This window comes from Poecile atricapillus, chromosome 17 (genome assembly GCF_030490865.1).
Source record: "Poecile atricapillus isolate bPoeAtr1 chromosome 17, bPoeAtr1.hap1, whole genome shotgun sequence".
Lineage (NCBI taxonomy): Eukaryota > Metazoa > Chordata > Aves > Passeriformes > Paridae > Poecile > Poecile atricapillus.
In genome coordinates this window covers 5466927-5486303 of record NC_081265.1, presented here as the reverse complement: position 1 = coordinate 5486303, position 19377 = coordinate 5466927, and the positions used below count along the sequence as shown (strand labels likewise).

The 19377-nt window shown below is 38.8% G+C and overlaps 1 protein-coding gene across 2 annotated transcripts in view; it reads right to left on the bottom strand.

Annotated features, from left to right (window-relative positions):
* Nucleotides 1-19377, bottom strand: part of CA10 (carbonic anhydrase 10) — a 171507-nt gene that overhangs the window by 72684 nt on the left and 79446 nt on the right. The window lies entirely within an intron of this gene.

Genomic DNA, 19377 nt, shown 5'->3' with positions numbered 1-19377 from the left:
GCAGAACATTATCTTCATGTCTAACACTTCAGATACCCTTGACTGAATCTCTGCACCCTCTTAAATCATACCTGAGTTCACAAAATGCACTTCCCAGGACAATTTTCTGTGCCAGCCAAGCCACATTTAATGAGCAAAATGGTTTTTATCTGGAATCATCTCAACAGCCACAATTTCTGACAACATGAAAACATTTTGCAAAAGGCACTGCTGATCTGCCAGTGAAACACTTTACCCAGAAATATCCCACACTTCAATCTTTTTTGTCCAAATTAGATGTTGAAAAGAGATTTTTTTTCTCTCAAAATTTTTCTCTCAAAATCCAAAGCTTGCCTAAATGTAAGACTAATAAAGCCTGACCCTTAATTTCAAGGTAAGGGCCACAAAATGGACATGAAAAACAAATGTGTGATGGCTTTGTGTGACAGAAGGCAAGGCAAACACTTTGTCACAGCTTCATACAGAAATCAGATGGAAAGGTTTCGTATCTGGATAATGGGAAATCTTGATCTGTGGTAAGCAAGACTGTCTGCCAGCTAAAGTAACCCTAAGTCTCAGTTTTATGCCCTCTGTTTTGTTTTATGAATGGAATGTTTTCTTAACAGATTTTCTGAATTTTACTCGTGATCAAGTGAATTTGAAAGAATGCAATATTTGTATTGCACAATAAAAGATAAGATAATTTTTATAGGTTTTATACATTAGGTAATCAGCTTCACAGATGATCAAAGATTAACTTTAAATGGATGCTGCTAAGAAAGATCTTCAGTCTTAAATCAGCTTTTCTTCTTTAAACCTTTCTCTTTAATCCTCAGATTCAAGTAATTTTATCAATAGATAAAATTGTAAAATCTTTTAAACTACAGAAGTATAATCAGATGAACCTCAATGCTATCTTTTCTTTTCTTGAAATAACTGTAAGAGAGCATAAATTCTTTGTCTTCTTATAAGCTGCACTGCACATCAGCAATGATATAACATTATTAATAAACAAAATCTGGATCCTTTCAAAACCCAAATGGAATCAACCTAAGGCCTTTTTCTCAGTTTCATAATATTTTAGAGCCATTTTTATGTCAGGATTTAAGGCCAGACTGTAGAGTCCCAGCAGCACCTCCCAGCAGACTCCATTCCACATCAGGGGAATAGGGGGTAGCCAAGATAACCAGTTCCACCAGTTACCAGTTCCACCAGCACAAATACTTCTGCAGTGGCATAAACAGCACCCAAATGAAGGCTAAAATATTTTTTTCTGAGAAGATGGTTTATGTCATCTACTTTTTCTGAGTAATCTTATTTTTGCTGTTTAATACCTAATTATCTTGCTTTAAACTAATAGTCCTCTCTACCATTACACTTAGGGGAGAGCAAAGGGTACCTGCAGTGTAAAATTTGTTCACCCATCTTTTTTGATCAAATTGCTTCTGGAAATCATCTCTTCATTGATACAGCCTCAGTGAAACTCAACACTTCCAATCACAGGAGCTGAATCCCACTTTAGGAATCAGATCATTAACTCAGCTGCATTGGTACAAATCTGGAGTTGAATTACTCATTTTATGCTGATTGACCCAAGCCAATCCCAACCTCAGCACGCTTCAATCAACTCCAAATAGGGAAACTCTAAAACCAGATTTGATATGAAAACATTCCCTGAGATCCTTGCCAATTGGTGCAGTATCATATCCACAATAATGAATAATAAATGCAATAGTAGCAAAATGTTATCACTACTGAAAAAAAAAATGCACATAAGATGAGAAAAACTTATAGTAGGAAGTGTAGCAAAAGCAAAGAAAAAAACCAAGATTTTGGAAACATTTTATGCCAATTTTAATTATTTTTAGCCTTGCTGACAGCAAGTAAAAGGTAAACAGTTTCTAAATTAAAATGTCATCTTTAAACCTCAGTATTCTTGTTTGTCAGATTGGGAGATCTGATTTTACTAGTATTTAAACTGTGTTTACAGAGCTATTACTCTACTTCCAATGCAGTTACTCCTGATTTGTAGAGTATAAGAGAAAATACAATTCTACACTCTTTGTTTTGACAGTGTGCATATTTTTCCATGCAATTTAAATTCCTCCTTATGCATTGGTCACATCTTATGAAGTTGGTAAATACTTCACAACTCCAGTAACAGCAGAAGAGGCGTTTGGAAGAAAAACTACACATAATCATTAAAAAGACAGAGCATAAAAAACCTACCAGAGCTGCAGGGCAGCACTAATGTTACAAACTATACATTTGTATTCAGCAATAAAAATAAAAGCAGATAAAAACAGCCACACCCTGTGCTATGGAGCCTCAATCTACAAAATCAAACCACAAAGAAATGCAAAGAGATGGTTATAAACTGCTTCTGGAATGTCATTAGTAAGACAAAAATTGCTCTGAAAAAGGCTACAGAGCCAAATTAAACATTTTAGGTTAAAACATTTAACATGAATGTTACAAATCGTATGTTTCTAGAAAGAACAAATAAAGTGGGGCTGAGAGAAATTCCTGACTGAAAAATAAATGTCCTGTGTTGTGTATATCAGACACCGACAGGTACCGGTGTATTAAGACTTCATATAGGGAAAGAGCAACTAAATATTTCAGCTGAATCATTTAACCTCATGTAATAACAGACTTAAGGAGCATCACTGATAAGGAAAGTAGAGGAATTGGGGCTTCCTCTCAAGGCCATAGTGCCTTGTGCACATGAGGACAAAGAGATCATCTTGCAAGGGTTTTTCAGGATGTTCCTCACAGAACACTTTGGACAGCTCAGTTTTGAGACCCTCAAGTACTAAGAGCATCAAGTGCTTCATGTGGGAGATTCCTTCATAGCCTACTAGCTCTCACTGTTGGAAAGCTTTTCCTGATACTCAACCTCATTTTTCTATTTATTTCTTCCCATAACTCTAGGTATATGGTTCTTATGGCTCAGCAGTGTAATCCAGGATCACAGCCTTAGTCTCTCCTTTTACTCTTTTACCTTTCGCCTTCTTAAAATTTACAGCCTGCAAAACTCTCTAAGGAGATCCTCAAGTGGCCAATTGGAGGAGAAGAGGCATTTCCATGCCTTTGGACCATCACCCAAGGAGAGAGAACCTGTGACACATTACTCTGAGTAGCATGTGGTGCCAGGCACAGGATCTGCTATCCTGCCTCTACAACCCTGACCATAGGCAGCATGAGTTTTTGTTGTTGTTGTTGTTATAATACACATCTAGGGCTAAACTGGACTCTGGTTCCCCTTACCTGAGCTGTAGGTGGATGTCCTAGGAACAAAAACACTTAGCAGCAGTTCCTGGAGCCATTGGGATCACTCAGAGCAGACACGTAACATTTCAGTTGATTTAAACTTGAATCAGCATTTGAAACAAACTCAGGTGCTCAGAAAGTTTTAAATTCCCCCTCAAAACTTTCAGTGTGGGGATTTTTCTTTATTTTTTCTTTATCTTGTCCCACCCATCCAGTGTCAGCTGATGAAATCACAGAAACAATAAAGGTGCCATGGCAGCTGCTTTCATTTATTGCTTGTGTTTTAATCCCATCTTGATGGTGCAGAGTATGTTGGAGTATAAGGAAATCCAACAAAAGCATAATGGTAGCAATTATTCATTCTGATGGCAAAATACAGAAATCAGGGATTTAAGCCTAAGACCTGTAAGGATTTTGGTGCAGAACTTGTATGTTTTTCTGAAGTTTGCTCAGGAGCTGGTGACTAAGCAAGTCTATGCCATATCACATTGGTCTCACTGACCCTCTGCATGATGTTTTTATCCTTTCCATCAACAACAAAGTCTTCCTTAATAGACACCTAGATTAATTATTAATATTATGTCAGTAAATAAAAATGGAAATCTGTACTCCTTTTTCCAGACCTAGCATTTTTAGCCCAAGATTAAACCTCTGGTACTCTAGCACTTTATTTGTTAAAGTTTAATAAGGTCCCAGGACATGTTTCAAGCATTCTCATTCAAGTACTCAGCCATACTTAAAAAGCAAGTAAGATAACTAAGTTAAAAACAGTCACATAAAAATCCAGTTCTTTTTAAACAAAGAGCAAAGAAAATGTCAGTGAAGATGAGCTACACTTTTTGCTTATTAAAGCTAGATTTCATTTTTACCTGTTTGACCTGGACAATTTGGTTTGGGGACAGTTTCTAAGTGAAAGAGAAAAATCTACAGTTTCATGCAGACAACACATTGTCATTGAAAGCTCCAAACCTGTGTGCTCCATCAGCAGTTTATTTCCCACTGAATCTTCCCAACATTGCTGTTTTCCTCCACTGTAAAAGTCTCCTGCCAGCTCTGAGGATGCCAGCCTGAGCAAGGCTCCCTCCCTGCCTCGCTCCTGCTGTGCATCCCCTTCCCTCTCCCATTCCCACCAAGGAAAAACATTGCCATCAGGTACCCAGACTCTTCATGGTAATAAATACAGCATTACTGCTTTGATGCCTGTATTTTACAGCTCTGTGGCACAGGTGCAGCCTGAAAACAATGCAGCTGTATCCTGGGAAACTGCAGTGCTTGCTTCTCCTCTGTTCCATTATCTGGACTATTTTTCTCTGAGGGAGCAGGAGGAGACAGAAGGAGTAGGCAGAGCTGATGCTTCTATTTTAACCCTAAGAAGGTAGATTGCCCCAGTTTAGGAATTTCTGAGTATCTCAAGAGGTTATTCTATGAAAAAAAAAATCATCCATAAAGCTTCAAGTTTAAAACAGATGGAAGTACAGGCCTTGTGTTCCTTATTTTTAAGAGGGCATGGGAAAAACTGTGCAAAACCAGTTTTGGACAGGTTTTCCTCACATATTTCTTTCTTTTAACCTCAGCTCCAAAGGGCAAAATGTGATCCTGAGATTTTATTCAGGCTTCCCAGGGCATGTTTGTGTTCTTTCCAAGTGATAACCCTCCCAAAGTATCAAACTAAAACTTTTGGGTGTTTTGCTTTGCCCATGGAAGTTACAGGAATCAAATCAGACCAAGCAGCAGCCTATACAAGGAGCCTGACTGCAGGCTGGTGTGTGAAAACAGCCCAGATATTGCTGTTAGCTCTGTAAATCTCCATTATACAACCCTTGAACTCTGTTTTAATTTTTGATGATGTGTTTGTGGCCTCCACAAAGCAGCTGCTCACTATTTGTGTTTCTCTTGTGCCTGGGGACTGCTAACATGGATTGGACATCACAGCTATTAAGCCAGGTGCTATGAAATATGTAAAACTATTTCCCAAAGAGAATTGTTTCCATAATCTTTTTTTTTTTTTTTAAAAAAAAACAACTGTTAAAATCTTTCCTGTAGCTATCTGCCATCTCGGCTCACTCTGGAAATGCATTTTTCAAGCTGATGCTTCAGACAGATTTAAAGGGATCCTTTATCCAGACAATTCTTGCAGTTTAATGTGAGGGACTCGCCTGCTATGGAGAGAGGTCTGTGGAAGCACTTGAGAACACATTAAGAAATGCACCTTGAATGTCCATCTGTGCAGGTGGGTAGTGTGTTATTAACACAGAATATTCTCACCTGTGAGACCTGGTGAGCCCCTGGGTGGACCCTGAGGTTCTCCTTTGTCCAGGGAACTCAATGTGAGGTTTAAAAGTGGGTTTCACTTGCTGAGTTATTTACTTGTACCTGTGGTTGGTGCTCTGCTCTGGCAGTGGGAAATGGTATTGTCAGAGAGACCAGAAGTTATCTTCCAGCTGTCAGAGGGTCAGGATATAAAGGGAAACCTCTTACTAGTGAAGTGTTAGTGCTGGGTCTCTAAGCTTCACTGAAAAATGAGTGAAATTAAGGAAAAAATGGAAAATTATCCCACAGATGGTTTTTCCATTGAGCTTCTCCTGATGTTTCTTCACACAGCAGATAAAGATGCAGCCTGAATGAAACCTGAATGCTGGGTAAGGGGTGGGTAATAGCTCTGTTTTCCCAAATCTATCTATTGCTGCTCTTCCTTAATTTCCCTTCTGTTTTTCATAAGACCTTCTTTATATTGTTCTACTTTCAAGGCCAGAGTTCTAAAACCTGAATTGCTGGTGAAGGCCTAGTTTGCCCTTTCCAGATCTGCATTGTGTCTTTAACCTTGCTCCAAGACAAAGCCAGGCAGAAACAACCCCTGAGGTTGAGTTGCAGAGGCTGGAGAGAGCTGGGATTCCACCCTGAGAGGGTTCTGCCAAGGCTGCACACAAGCACAGGTGCAGGAGAACACTTGGTATACAAGTTTTATACCAGACTACTCTGCTAGTCAAGCTTCTGCCTTGAGAAACAATTGCAAGTGCTCAGTGCAGTTCTCCACACAAGCAGCAGAACAATTTCATGGGCACTTCTTCTTCAGTCACCATGTATGGCCACCTAAAATAGTCTGTAGTTATCTGAAAACCCATACTGTCTTTCCTGTTTGTCTGCATTTCCCTGAACTACATCTGTTCTTCAGATTTCTTCACAGCCTTCTCATTTGAAATATAAACACGAGGAGTGTGAAATAAAACACTGCCTTGACATTCTTCCCTCTCTTTGATGGTCCCACTTTCTACAATCTGGAACACGTCTCTTGAACAGCATATTTATTGCTGACACAGCTTTCACGACATTTAATACAGAAGCTGCAAATCTGTCCTGTTTGAGCTCCCAATACCAGTGTAGCTGTTTGTTGTCTTGCACTAAGTTGGTTGTTATATTTGCACTGAGTGGTTTTCACTGTGCTCTCCTGGGTTTGTGGTGTTGGTTCCTTCCCCTTGCCCCACCCTTTTGGTTGTATCCCATTGATTGTGGTTCTGTTCTCCTTTCCCCTCAGTTTAAAATCTCCCACCACCTACTGTTCACTCACTCTCTCTTCCTCCAGAATTCATTCCATGAATAAACTGTAGGACAGGGTCTCGTGGAGAAGGAGCCTCCTTGTCCTTTACCATTGTCCTTGTTGGACCTTTTTCCCCACACAGCGCACTTGGGGGTAGCAGGGTGAATCTGGGGAAGGGGAAGAAGGAATACAACAGCTATTTTCAAATGGGATAAAGTGGGGTAGTGGTAACGTGCATCAGGTTCACCAATTTTAGACTGGAACATTATGAAGAAGTATAAAATGGGCAGAATATGCTGCTCTAGAAATGCCTGTATTTCCAAGAAGACAAGTTTGCAATAAGCAAAGAGGTCAGATAAGCAAATCACTCAGCTGTCTACCAAAGAGAAGCTGAGCATAAAACAATGCATTCAGTGACGGAGAAGTGGAACACAATCTTATGGGAATACTTTAAAAAACCACGTCTTTCTGGCATTCCAAACAGCTGTGAGAAAATAGGTTTGGTTTGTGAATGTTCAACAAAGCTGAAGTTTGTCAGCTCAGTAATGTGACAGGTTTAACCTAAACACTTCTAAATGGATCTACACTGGGGATTTTTTAGCATTGTATTAATTCAGTGAACAATGTAAACTTGTACTGTCAGAGTAAAACTGTAGCTATGTATCCATGGATTCACATCAGTACATGTTTATACTTTAGGGATTTCAAATAAGTTTAACTCATATTATGGGTTGGTTTATTTTTTTCCCCCAAATTATTCATGTACAACCTGTATTTTAATAGTTCTTCCCTGAATTTCAGAGATGTGAAGATGTAGTACAGTCAGCACACTCTTCATTTCCAAATGCAGTACTGGACAGAAATGTCCTACAACATCTTTGGAAACATTTACATTCTCTTGACAGCACAACTATTGATTTCTTAATCCTGTTAACGAGAGGTTAGTGCACAAAAGACACAGTCTGTGGAAACGTCCTGTTTCACAAGTCACCAAAGATGTTTAGTTGGTATCAAATTATGTGTGGATTTGTTACAGGAACATTTCAGTTCTATTCTAAGTCTATTATGCTGAGCAAAGCACTTTATTAATAGATCACTATAAGATATTTCTGGCTGTGTCCTGATATTTCATTATTCATTTGAAAAATGCATTGAAATAAATGCAATAATCTGTCTAAGGGAGGAAAAAAGGTGGTTTGGATCCTATATACACCATTAATCTTCTGCAAACCAAAATATGCTAGAGTTAATGGAGTTTATATTAATGCTGGACCCACCCTTTCAGAATCTACCAAGAGAACTAGTTCTCCTAAGAGATATTACCAGTGGTGCCACGTGTGTGTGGGAACCACAGGCAAAGTAGAACAGAATATGGTTACATTTTTCAGAAATTTCAAGAGCACACAGACATTGCTGCCTTGACCATCAAAAGCTGCTTGTTCTTTTCATTTCCTAGTAAACAAATTGCCATTTTCAGAAGTGCTAACATTTCAGCAATATCCATTGTTCTGAAATCATAGGTGTTTAGAAGAATATTTATCAGTCACTTCCCAAATCCAAGACCCAATCCCACAAACACAGGAAGGGTTGTAGGATGAGTCATACATGTAAATTCAAAGCAGCTCCATTGTCCAACTAATGTGCATTTTGACAGGTACAAACATCTCCCACACCCAGGTGGGAGTGGAAGATGAGGCCCATCAGAGAAATTCTGCCTCACAGGTAACAGAGAGTAACTCCATTCCAAAGGAATATGTCTCTCCTGACGGAAGAAGACAAGATTTCCTTGCAAAACTTCCAGAAGTCACTTCTAATGCAGAACTGTAAGAAACAATTTCTGCCATTTAGCCCTCTGCAGGATGTAAATTAACTTGGAATCCTCTGCAAGTGTTTGGGCTGTGAAAGGAAGTAAGGAGGGGAGATGAAACAGAAGAGAGGAGCAGCCTTGAATCCTGCAGTGAAGCACAAATACTTCCAGTTATGCTCTACACTCTGAATTTCTGTACTGGGCCATGAAGCTGCTCTGTGCTTGCTTCTCAGGAATGTTTGTGACAGACTGGGAGCCACACAGGCACCTTCCCATCCTCAGCACTAAGATCCTGCCATGAATACACACACAGAACAAATAAAATGACAGTGTTTATCCTATCAAGGATGATAACCCCATCCATCCTGTGCTCTTGCTGTGGGATGCCTGGTTTTGTGATGCCTTCTTAGATCCTGCTCCACCTGTGTGCAGGTTCCATGCTTCCTCACCCCATTCCAGAAGGTATGATCCTACAGCTACATCCCAGCTCCAGCCCCAGATCCCCTCCACTGCCTCCCCTGTCAGCACCTGGAACACTTGGAGGGTGACAGCTGTTTGCTAAGATGGAGCTGACATTTATCCATCGAGGAGACTTCCATGGAGAAGCTGCAAAGCCTCCTTGGTGAGTTTTTACATCTACCCACTACACTGTAAGCAATTCATATTTCATCCTCATTATATTATGCTTGTAAAATAGTTAAATACTGTCATTTGCACCTTCCATAACCCAGCCTAAAATACTTCAGTGCCTTTAGACAGCAACTGGGCTCCTCTGGAAAAGCTGGGATGATCTTGGGACAGAGAATTCCCTTCGAGGTAGAGCTGACAGCTGTCTTCACCTCTGGGTCTCTGGCTGCAAAACACTTCAAAGTTTATACTCTCAGATCACAGTAGGTACCAAATAAACAGCTTGATGTCTGCTGTGCTTGTTCTCTCTATCTTGCAAATATGGTGTTGGAAAACCTGGGTCAAATTAGATGTAAAATGCACTTTTCCAAATTACACACCAGATAAACATGGGAAACTCCCACTTGCATCAAAAGCAGTTATGTTCACCTAAGCAAGGCTGTAATTTGGTTTCTCTGTTCCCAGATAATCATTTCTTAAGTAACATCTTTCTAGAGAAAAATATTGGTTTGGAAAGCTGACAAAATAATAAAATGCAAGGGGAGCTCACAGACGACATCCAACATATTTGAAAATATTAATTTCTCTCTAGTTCACAATCAGGCAGCTTATTTACATAAGAAGTGTAAACCAAGCAATGGATAAATTAAAGGAAGGTTAAAAAAACAAACAAAACAAAACCAGAATAAAACCCCATTTAAACCATATAGAACATTGTTAACCATTTGAAAATCATATAAAGTAGAACTGCATGATGAATCACCACAAAATTCCCACTTAGAAGAATGGACTTTTTCCCATAAAAGTCTGACTTTTTACCTCTGAAAGTGCTTTCATGAATTCTATAAAGTATTTCCTTGGCAGAAAACTCTGTGAATGAATCACCAATGCTACAAAAAATGGGAAAAGACAATTTCAAAACAGCAGAATGAACAGACTTGCATCTGCTCAGGTAGAACATACACAGATAGAGGAGGGCTGCTGGTTCCACAGCACTCTGGTGCTCTGGTGTCACCAGACTGTCCTAAAGGAGGACAGAGCAGCCTTGTTGACACTGTGACACATTTCTGAGACATTCCTCAAACCAGGTGCTCTTTGGGATATTGTGCCTTAATTAATATGGAAGAGCAGTAATGGATTGACCAAAGAAGTGCAGTGAATGGAAATTAAAAAAAAAAAACAACAAATGAAGTGCTACACTGACCAAAATTCATTGTTTTAAAGGAATTTATTCTAGGATGCAAGTTTTCAAGAGACTGGGGAATATCCAAGGGACAAAGGCTTGCTTTTCATCGATGACTTTGAATGTCACTGCTGGTTACCCATGGCAACAGCCAGAGAACAGCTGGGTTTCAATAAAAGAGAAATGCAAGGGAGAGCAAGGACGAATGTTGCCTGTGAGTTTAATTACCCACTTTCACGTTTGTATTAGCAAGTGGTTTCTGGGGTGCTGGGGTTTTTTTAGTGTTAAATCCATGGGGATGGTAACAGCCTGTGCTGTTGCTGTTCCTTATGCAGGGCTGAGTGTCTTTTTTAGGAACAGGAGGCTCTGGCAGTCCCTGCCCTGGATGGGGCAGCTGCCCCACTCCTGGTCCCAACCATTGCTGCCTCTCCTCTCCAGAAAGCTGCTGAGCCCATCATGCCATCTGCCTTCCCTCAGCACCAGTGTCTGATGGCAGCCATCAGAATAGAGGAGAACATCCTGTATTTCAGGGAAATAACCAGGAATATTTATCAGGAAACCAAATCAGGGATTGATACCTGGTTTGGTAAGCAGGTACTGTGCTTTCCTTTCTTGCTCTCAAGAAATAGTCAAATTAATAATCCCATTTCCTGGCAAACCCAGAAACTCTATTAATTTTCTTGATGAATCTTAATTCAGTGATCACTGCCAAGAATTCATTTTGAAGCTAATGTAATTTAAAATCATAGCATTGTAAGATATGTAGTGACATAGGATTGATTTAAAAATCACAATTTAAAGGAATCACATGCTCAATCCCCTAAAGATTAATTATGGCCAGTCAAAAAGAAAAAGATGAGACTGAAAACAACAGGGGTGTGGATTGGAGACAGCTGAGCTTCTCTATATTGGTTGTCACTGCTAATCCAACCTGGAGCATGCACTGGAATGCCTTTAAATCACTGCACTTGTTGGGTGAAGACATTTTTCTTGGATATGAACACAGTAACATCTAAAGAAGGTGTTCAACCAATCTGTAATAAAATCCACTCATTAAAATCACCAATTATCCACAGCTACCAGCCCACAAGAATCTTGGTGATCTTTAATCTTCAAATCACTCAGCTTTAAGGAAAGCTAGAATTGTTTCTCCTAAACAATTCAGTCATGTGGTTAAAAGGAAACAGGTGTAAGATGCAAGAGTCAGGGAAGAGATTGTACTTTGGGGTTTTGTTTGATCTGAAAAGCCAACCATCTCATCTGTTGCATTCATTCTCCTTTAGGAAACATTAATCTGCACAGATGGTGAAACCCAGTAAATCTCTGCTACCAGCTGCAGAGTGGAATTTTTAATGAAATGGGAGTTTAAAGGTTTTCACAGAAAGCACTAGAATCACTCCTATTATTTCCTGTGATGCCCAAATTACTTTGGCTATTATTTGACAACTGCTGTGCTGTAAATACAACCTCCACGTGGGTTCAGTCACTGCCCAAACACCATTTAAAAATGGCCTTCATTTTCCAAAAGCAGATGTTGAAAGCTTTCCAGACAAAGAGAAATAGGTCATCCACTTATAACCTGTTATTTGGACACTTTATTTTACCTTTCTCTGAGATTTAAAACAGTCTTGCCATGTTTGTAAACTGAAGTGAATCCAGAGGATGAAACATAAAATAGGATTTGTAAAGAAAGGTGACACTTAAAAGCCACTGGAGTTGTTTAGATTCACCAATTTTTCATTTCCTGGCCAACACAGGGTGTGTGGTGGGTTTAGCACTGGCCAAAATCACCAGGGCACTTACTCATTTCTTGCTGATATGTATTAGGATTGAGATACAGATTAGGAGAAGGGCAAAACAGGCTCAAACCTTAAAAGGTATAAAGAAACCTTATTAATAGAACTAAAAGAATAAGGAGAATGAGAATAAAACCTTCAGAACACTTTTCTATTTTATCTAAAATTTTCTCTAAAAATACTATTGCTATTTTCTCTAAAAATACTTCAAACACTTTTTTTTTTTTTTTTTTTTTGTAAGATCTAGGCCCCATTTCCAATTAGTTTATTAAGGGCTTCTAACTAATCAGTACAGTAGAGTTCTAAATTGTTTCAAATTGAGAAAGGATAATGCAGAATGCCTGCTTGTGGGAGCAGAAATTCAGGCTCTGCTTCTGCCTCACCATCACAGTTACCTCAGATATTGCAGGAAAACCAAAGGTTTGGGAATAAAAACTTATTTTGTCTTCCTGTGTCACAAGATGAACAGATTCAGACAGGGGTGAGAGTCAGTATTGTTCATGTGACTTCAGTGGGGATAAACCCTGGCAGTCCAGATAGGAAAAAAAAAAAGGACCAGGAGGTGCTTTGGAAATTAGACAAATTCAGGGCTAAATTCTGAAGTCTTTGCTGCATTAAAATGAAAACAATTGTATTTTACAGCACTGCAAATATGATAAGTGAGTAAGTAAGGATCTTACCCCTAGGGACTGGGGACTTGTGTTTTATATGCCTCTGTCTACTGGTTAATCTGGTCAGAACCAAAAGGCCAGAAGTTCATGAAATAACCCATGGGTAAGGTAAATAGTTTTGAAAAGAGTCAAGTAAATGATTTGTGTTATGTGTGTGCAGCCTCCATGTCAAAGGTGCTATCAAAGTGTTGGGTCAGATAAAATCAATCAGTTAAAGTACTATAAAATATGAATACCAAGGGAATAGATGAGATCTTGATGTGAATAATAAAATAGCCTAAAGGACCTGAAATAAATCAATATTCCTTTCATGCAGCAAACACAAAATGCAGTATATTTCATATTAACTCTGGAAGAAAAGAAAATCCATTCAGATGAAGACACAATATTAGAAGCCTATTTAATCTAGTGGAGGACAACACTGCTCTGACTGATCATTTACTTCACAGAAGTTTAAGAGTCAGAGATTTAAAACTAATTCAGTCCTTGAGATGCAAATAAACACTTGAAGTGATTTTGAAAGGCAAAGACATATTCTGGGACTAAGTTTTGTTGATGAAAATGGGATTCAGAACATTTGTAAATCTTCATTACATATGGAACTATGTTGAAAATATGGTCCCATGAGTCTTGCAAAGTCTCCTCTGAAAATTCTGTAATGGGAAGGGCTTTATGTTTCTGATTAAAAAAAAAAGTTTTGTTTCTCTTCAATTAGTCTTTACTATGACATTTATCTCTATAGTGCAGAAAACAACGGAGTTTATGCTTTTAATTGCAATGAGCAACAAACATTTTGATGGAAAGTACAATACCAGGGAAAAAGCCCTACTAACTATATTTCAACCCAGGAACTCCCACTGAAAGCATCCGGCTTTACTGAATGTTCATCAGGAAAACATTCTTTTAGTTATATATAATCTACAGGTAAAATTAATGAATGAAAAATGTAACATAGCTGGCAGAAAAAAAAAAAAAGAAAAAAAAAAAAAGGAAGAAAAAGAAAATATATTTAGAAAACCAGTCTTGTGTAACTCAAAATTATTGAAAAATTCAAAGAATAAACACCCTACTCTATTTCTCCAAATCTGTTCTCTGTATTATTCTGACTACATTGGAAGGTACAAATAAATATCAAAAGCTACCTAAGGATGCTCTTTACTTCATATTCATTGCAGAGCCCAACAAGAGAAAAGTAAATGCAGAAGAAAGTTTGAGGATTAACCTTTGTGAGAAATGACCCAAATCACTCTCTGGGAGCTTCTTTCCCAACCTGAAATAGGAACAGCTCATATCCCTTTTAGAGAAAAATGAAGTTCCTAAATATGTTTTCTATCATTAGTTATAACACCCATCATGAATCCTTGGCCTGTTTTCAAGTGACACCTGAGGATTTTCTATCTTTTCAGGAAGCAGTCAGTTGTATTCTTCCTCGTTCAGAATGTGACATCTCCTCTGCACTCCTTGGAAAGGCACAGCACAATCCATGATGAGCAGAGCAGTTACCCTGGGTGTATCCCAGCAACTGCAGATGCAGCACATTTTTCTGAGAGTGTTTTTCCTGATCACACCAATTCCTGCTCTGGTTTGCCTTCCCAAGGAGTCAGCACAAGCCCTGCCCACATCTGGAATCAGTTCTTTCAATTCCCCACGGAGCTGCTGTGCCAGGAATGCCCAGGTTGCTTCTCCATGAGGGTGAGGAATGGCCCTCTCCCTGTTGAGCCACGATTTTAGTGGTTCAGGATTTGCCCTAGATAAACTTAACAGGGCACAATGGATAAAGACATTCAAGGATAGATTTGCATTTCAGTAATACTAGTGCAAATCCAGAATTATGCTGGATTTGTGTTTATCTGAGACAAAAATGTAACGTACACAGGGTTTTTATAATGCTGCTGTGATGTTTTTCCATGTATAAATGAGTAAATATCAGTTTCCAGAAAACACTGCTCTTGTAGAAATTATTAAAGGACAAGATGAAAGTAAAAAATACCTCAGCCAACTCCTACCTGGAATTACCAACCAGATTTTTTTCTGATCACTTTATCTATCAATTCTGTTTCACAGCATACAGTATCAGTCTCAGCTGGTTACCAAACCTCGATTATTCCTTTCATATTTTGTTTCCATAGAAGATACTGCCTCAAGGTCTAATTCATAAAAGAGAAAGACTGTGCTACAATTCTCAGCAATAAACAGCAAAAAATATTGTCTTTGTGAACCACTGAAAAATATTAAATATTCTTTCATTAGACTGTAAGTTTCCTCCCATTGACATTCACAGAAAATTAAAATCTTCTGTGAGGGTTATTGGCCTATGACATATTTATCTGTCATGCAGTTTGTGTCAGCAGTTAACTGAAGTCTGACTTGTACAAATAGCCATGGTGGTATTTGCTATAATAATTGCCAGTAAACTGAGGCTGGAAAATAGTACATGCATTTTTATTCACTGCATTTGATAGGAAGACCCACAGAAATCTGCATGAATTTATCAAATGTTGCTCCATTGGAATAAAAAGTCTCATCCTGTTTTAAAGAAAATGCTCTTGAAGATCACATGGCTTGGTAAATTATAATTGCTAAAAAAGGCTGTTTGGTTTTAGATAGCTCATCATTACCATGGGAGTGCTATCTGTGGAACAGAGATTCTCTGGTGCTACAAGTGCTGGGACTCATAATACTCCTGCTCTAACATCTTCCTCCAAGTGGCTGAAAGTTCCACCCTCAGGCATTCTTGTTAGGAAAACTCGGTGAAGTGCTGGACAAAGTGGAGGTGAAGACACCATTGAATAGAAAAAAAACCTAACCAAAACAAAATAAAAACCAAACCAAGAAATTAAATGACAAAAAGAACAGTGGAAGTAGTAGCAAGAGGAGAAAAAGAAGCTCAGAATAAAAGGGTATTCTTGTGGGGTTGGAGAGGAGGAAAGGACTGTTACCAAGAACCTCCACAGTGATTTGAAGAAAGACACTTTGCTGCTTTTATCCCAAGCAATTACTCAGGAACCATCTCTTGTTAAACCATATGTGAGACAAAGAAAGCCACCCATGGCATTAGAAATGAGAAGCAAAGATCTATTTGCTTGACAAAACCTCCTAGCCCTTGCAAGACAAGGCAGAAGCTTTTATTTAATCTTGTGGCTTGTTGAACACAGCTGATGTGTTGCTGTGCTTACAATAAACAGCTTTTGGGGTTTTCAAATGCCTCAGCTTTGTTTCAGTGTGTTTAATCACCTGCAAAAGCTATTTATTGCCTTGTATACTTCCCTCATCACGGCCATTATCCTGTAAATATGAGGCTTTATGGTGAGTCTAAGCAGGGCAGAGTACAAGGCACTATCAAAGCTGTGTGCAAGCACAGATGAAATAAATCCATGTGAGGACAACAGACCATAAAAGTAGAAAGATAAGCTATAATAATGCAGTGAAATGATTTTACAAGCACTGTGCTGATTGTTTAAAATGTACCCTTGTTTGCTGAGAGCCACTCTGACAACCCCACCCACAGCTGCCAAAGGAAGATGCATGCATTCTAAGAAAATTATTATTAGGGATCGTGAGAGACAAAGCCAGAAAGGCTCATAAAGGGCATTTGTGTGTGTTTTATTCCAAGAGGCTTCAGCTAAGGTGCTTTGAAACAGCTGCAAACATAAACAAGCAGAACACTGAAAAAGTATTTAAATGAGAAAATGTGTTATTACACAGGGCACTTCCTTTGGCAACAAAGAAGCACTACCTGCACTTACAAGGAACCTTTTCTAAACAGGTACCAAGACCAGAAGAAGATTAAAAAAATAAAGAAAGGGGCTAAACCCATATGGAAAGAGTATCTCTTGTTAGAGACCTTGCCACATGGCCACAGAGATGATCCCTCCACTGAAAGGATGCGACTGTCCACCACCCCCAACTCTCATGGGAAATCCTGAGCTGACTCTCACCCACTGTGATTCACATGGAGCTGCGGGCACAGAAACAAACCAGAAACAACATTTCCAAAAAAAAAATCTATTCCAGAAACAAAAACGAATGAAAAAATGGATACAGGATAAAAACCATCTCCAAGACATATATCCACCAGTTCCTCAACTAGAACAAAGACTGTTTGCTATCCACTCCCCAATACTTTCCTTTGCCAAAAGCTGCTCCCCTGACTACAATGAGATTCTGTGTTAAATAAGAAAAACGTGGTTAACAAAGAATTGATCCAGTGAGATGTGCTGCATCCTCAGCTTCAAAAAGCTGTGAAGAAACTCAAACCCATACAAAAGAGTGTCCAAAAATTCTGAATTTAAAATTAATTGCTAACACCAACAGGCCAGAAAAAAATTCTCACTGGTCTCTGTACAGTCCGTGCAGAAATGCAGGAATTCAAGCAGAGAGAAAGGAAAAGGACTAAACCTTGCTGTTTCAAGTAAAAATATTACCACAGATTCTTTGTAGAAAAATGATAAAACATTCTGTAGGTAGGCAGGGCTCCTAGAGAAAGGATAATTTGGGCAGTTGTGGCATAAAAGACCTAATCATTTCAATATGTTACTGACTTGCAGGAAAGCAGCATAAATTTCAGTGTCTGGTTCTGGTTCTTCACCTGCATGGAATGACAAGGAATTTAAAATCAAATATTGCCAGGTGAACCAGTAAGAGTCAAAGACATAATGCTTGTAATACATGCTTATGTTGCACAAAGTTGCAAAAAGAATTTAATCTTTTTGATTGTTAAAGTTACATCAAGTCTATTTCACTGTGCTTGTAAATTGATCAGTTGTATTAGTAAGATAAAAAATAATGTCCTTTGAAGCAAGAAATATTGCAGATGCTAAACAACTGATTTAAATATGAAGTCAGTAAGGGTTGCCATAAATTCCAATCTATTATGAAAAATATATTCCTGGTGAATGCTCTACCCATTCATCTTGTCAAATTCACTGAAAATTTTTCTCACACCTTTAATTTATGATGCATTTACTGTGAGGTGTCAGTCTGAACTGCTTTGTATTCAAGAAACAAGGGGTGAAAATTAATTTCATTAAACTGCAGGGATCTAAAAGCTAGTTTTTTCTCACCAAGAAAAGCAGGCATTTCCTCAGGCTATTCATAGATGCCCATGTTAAGCAGATGAATATGAGTTAATGTTTCTGGAGAGAAATTAGGATTAAAGCAGCCAGGTTCTGTTCAATAGACAGAATCAAGGCAGTGCTGGCTGACAGAGCTTTCTGTCAGTCCTGCATAAAGCAATCCATGGCTTCATCCAGCTCAGCTTCTCATGGATTTTGTGTTGAAAAGGAAAAAGAGGATGTCCCTTGCACAGTCTGTATTCAGACAATTCTTACTGATGTGGAAGTTCTTGTGATAGTGCTCAATTAATGCACACACAATATTGAATTTCTGGTTAATGAAAAGCCATAATCAGCCACACATCTTTTGCCCACTCAAAGACTCATCTGTGTCCTGAAGCCACCAAGAAGCCCAGTGACAACTCAATTTTATTCAGCTAATTGGGACTGCAATGTACCCACAAGATTCAACCTATGCATTACAACTAAGTGACAATTTTCAGTCACACCTGGCCTCCTTTAGATGGAAAAGTTTCTCCTGCACTTTTAAATCCATGAGCATGAAGTGCTGAAAAGCAACCAGTGAGTGCTCAGCCAGTTCAGACTTCATGGGTAACTAGAACTGCCTCACCTGTCCTTGGAGGAGCACTGGTAGTGTCATATTTGTTCCTAAATCTTGCTAGAGAGTGAATTAAATTTACAACTTTACCAAGCATGAAATTATGTTTTCAATAATAGTTCAATAGAAGTCACATAAGCTGGGAACAATTACATATCTCATTGAAGAATCCAGTGTCACCAAAGATGTCCATGTGAGTAATTAAATAATGTGTGACTGTCCATCTACAGTGCACCAGGACAGAAAGCTGATAGCCCAGTCAGCTTCAAAGAGCCAACAGAGGATGCAGGTCATAAAGTTTATTGATTGGGCTCAAAATACCATAAAAAGCTGAAAAAATGTAATTTCCATTTTGCAAAAAATTGCAAAATGCATCTCTTTAATGCTTTGTGGACTTTTGCTACCATGGCAGATCCTGAGATGAGAACTATCCTTCTCATTCAGGAACTGCTGTTCCAATTCCCTTCTTGTTTGCAGCCAGTTTCTGTCTGCTCTAACTGGGAGCGGGTTCTCCTGCTCTCTACAGCAGCAGCATTCTTTTTCATAGCATTTGATGTGCAGAACTCCCCTCTTTGTCTTCTCATGCTATTAAAAAATGATTGCAGTCAGCCTAACAGTAATATTTATAAAGTTTGTTGTAATAATTTGACATTCTCAATATTTCATCCAGCACAGCTGGTTTATTCTCCCATTACATCCACCAGATGCTATAATATTTTTCCTAATTTCTGTGTGGAGTGTTCAGTCAAAGGCTGATGCATGTTCCCACACCAGCACAGCTCTCTCTCTCCAGCAATCACCTCCACAGGAGTACCAAACCTTCTGAACACAAC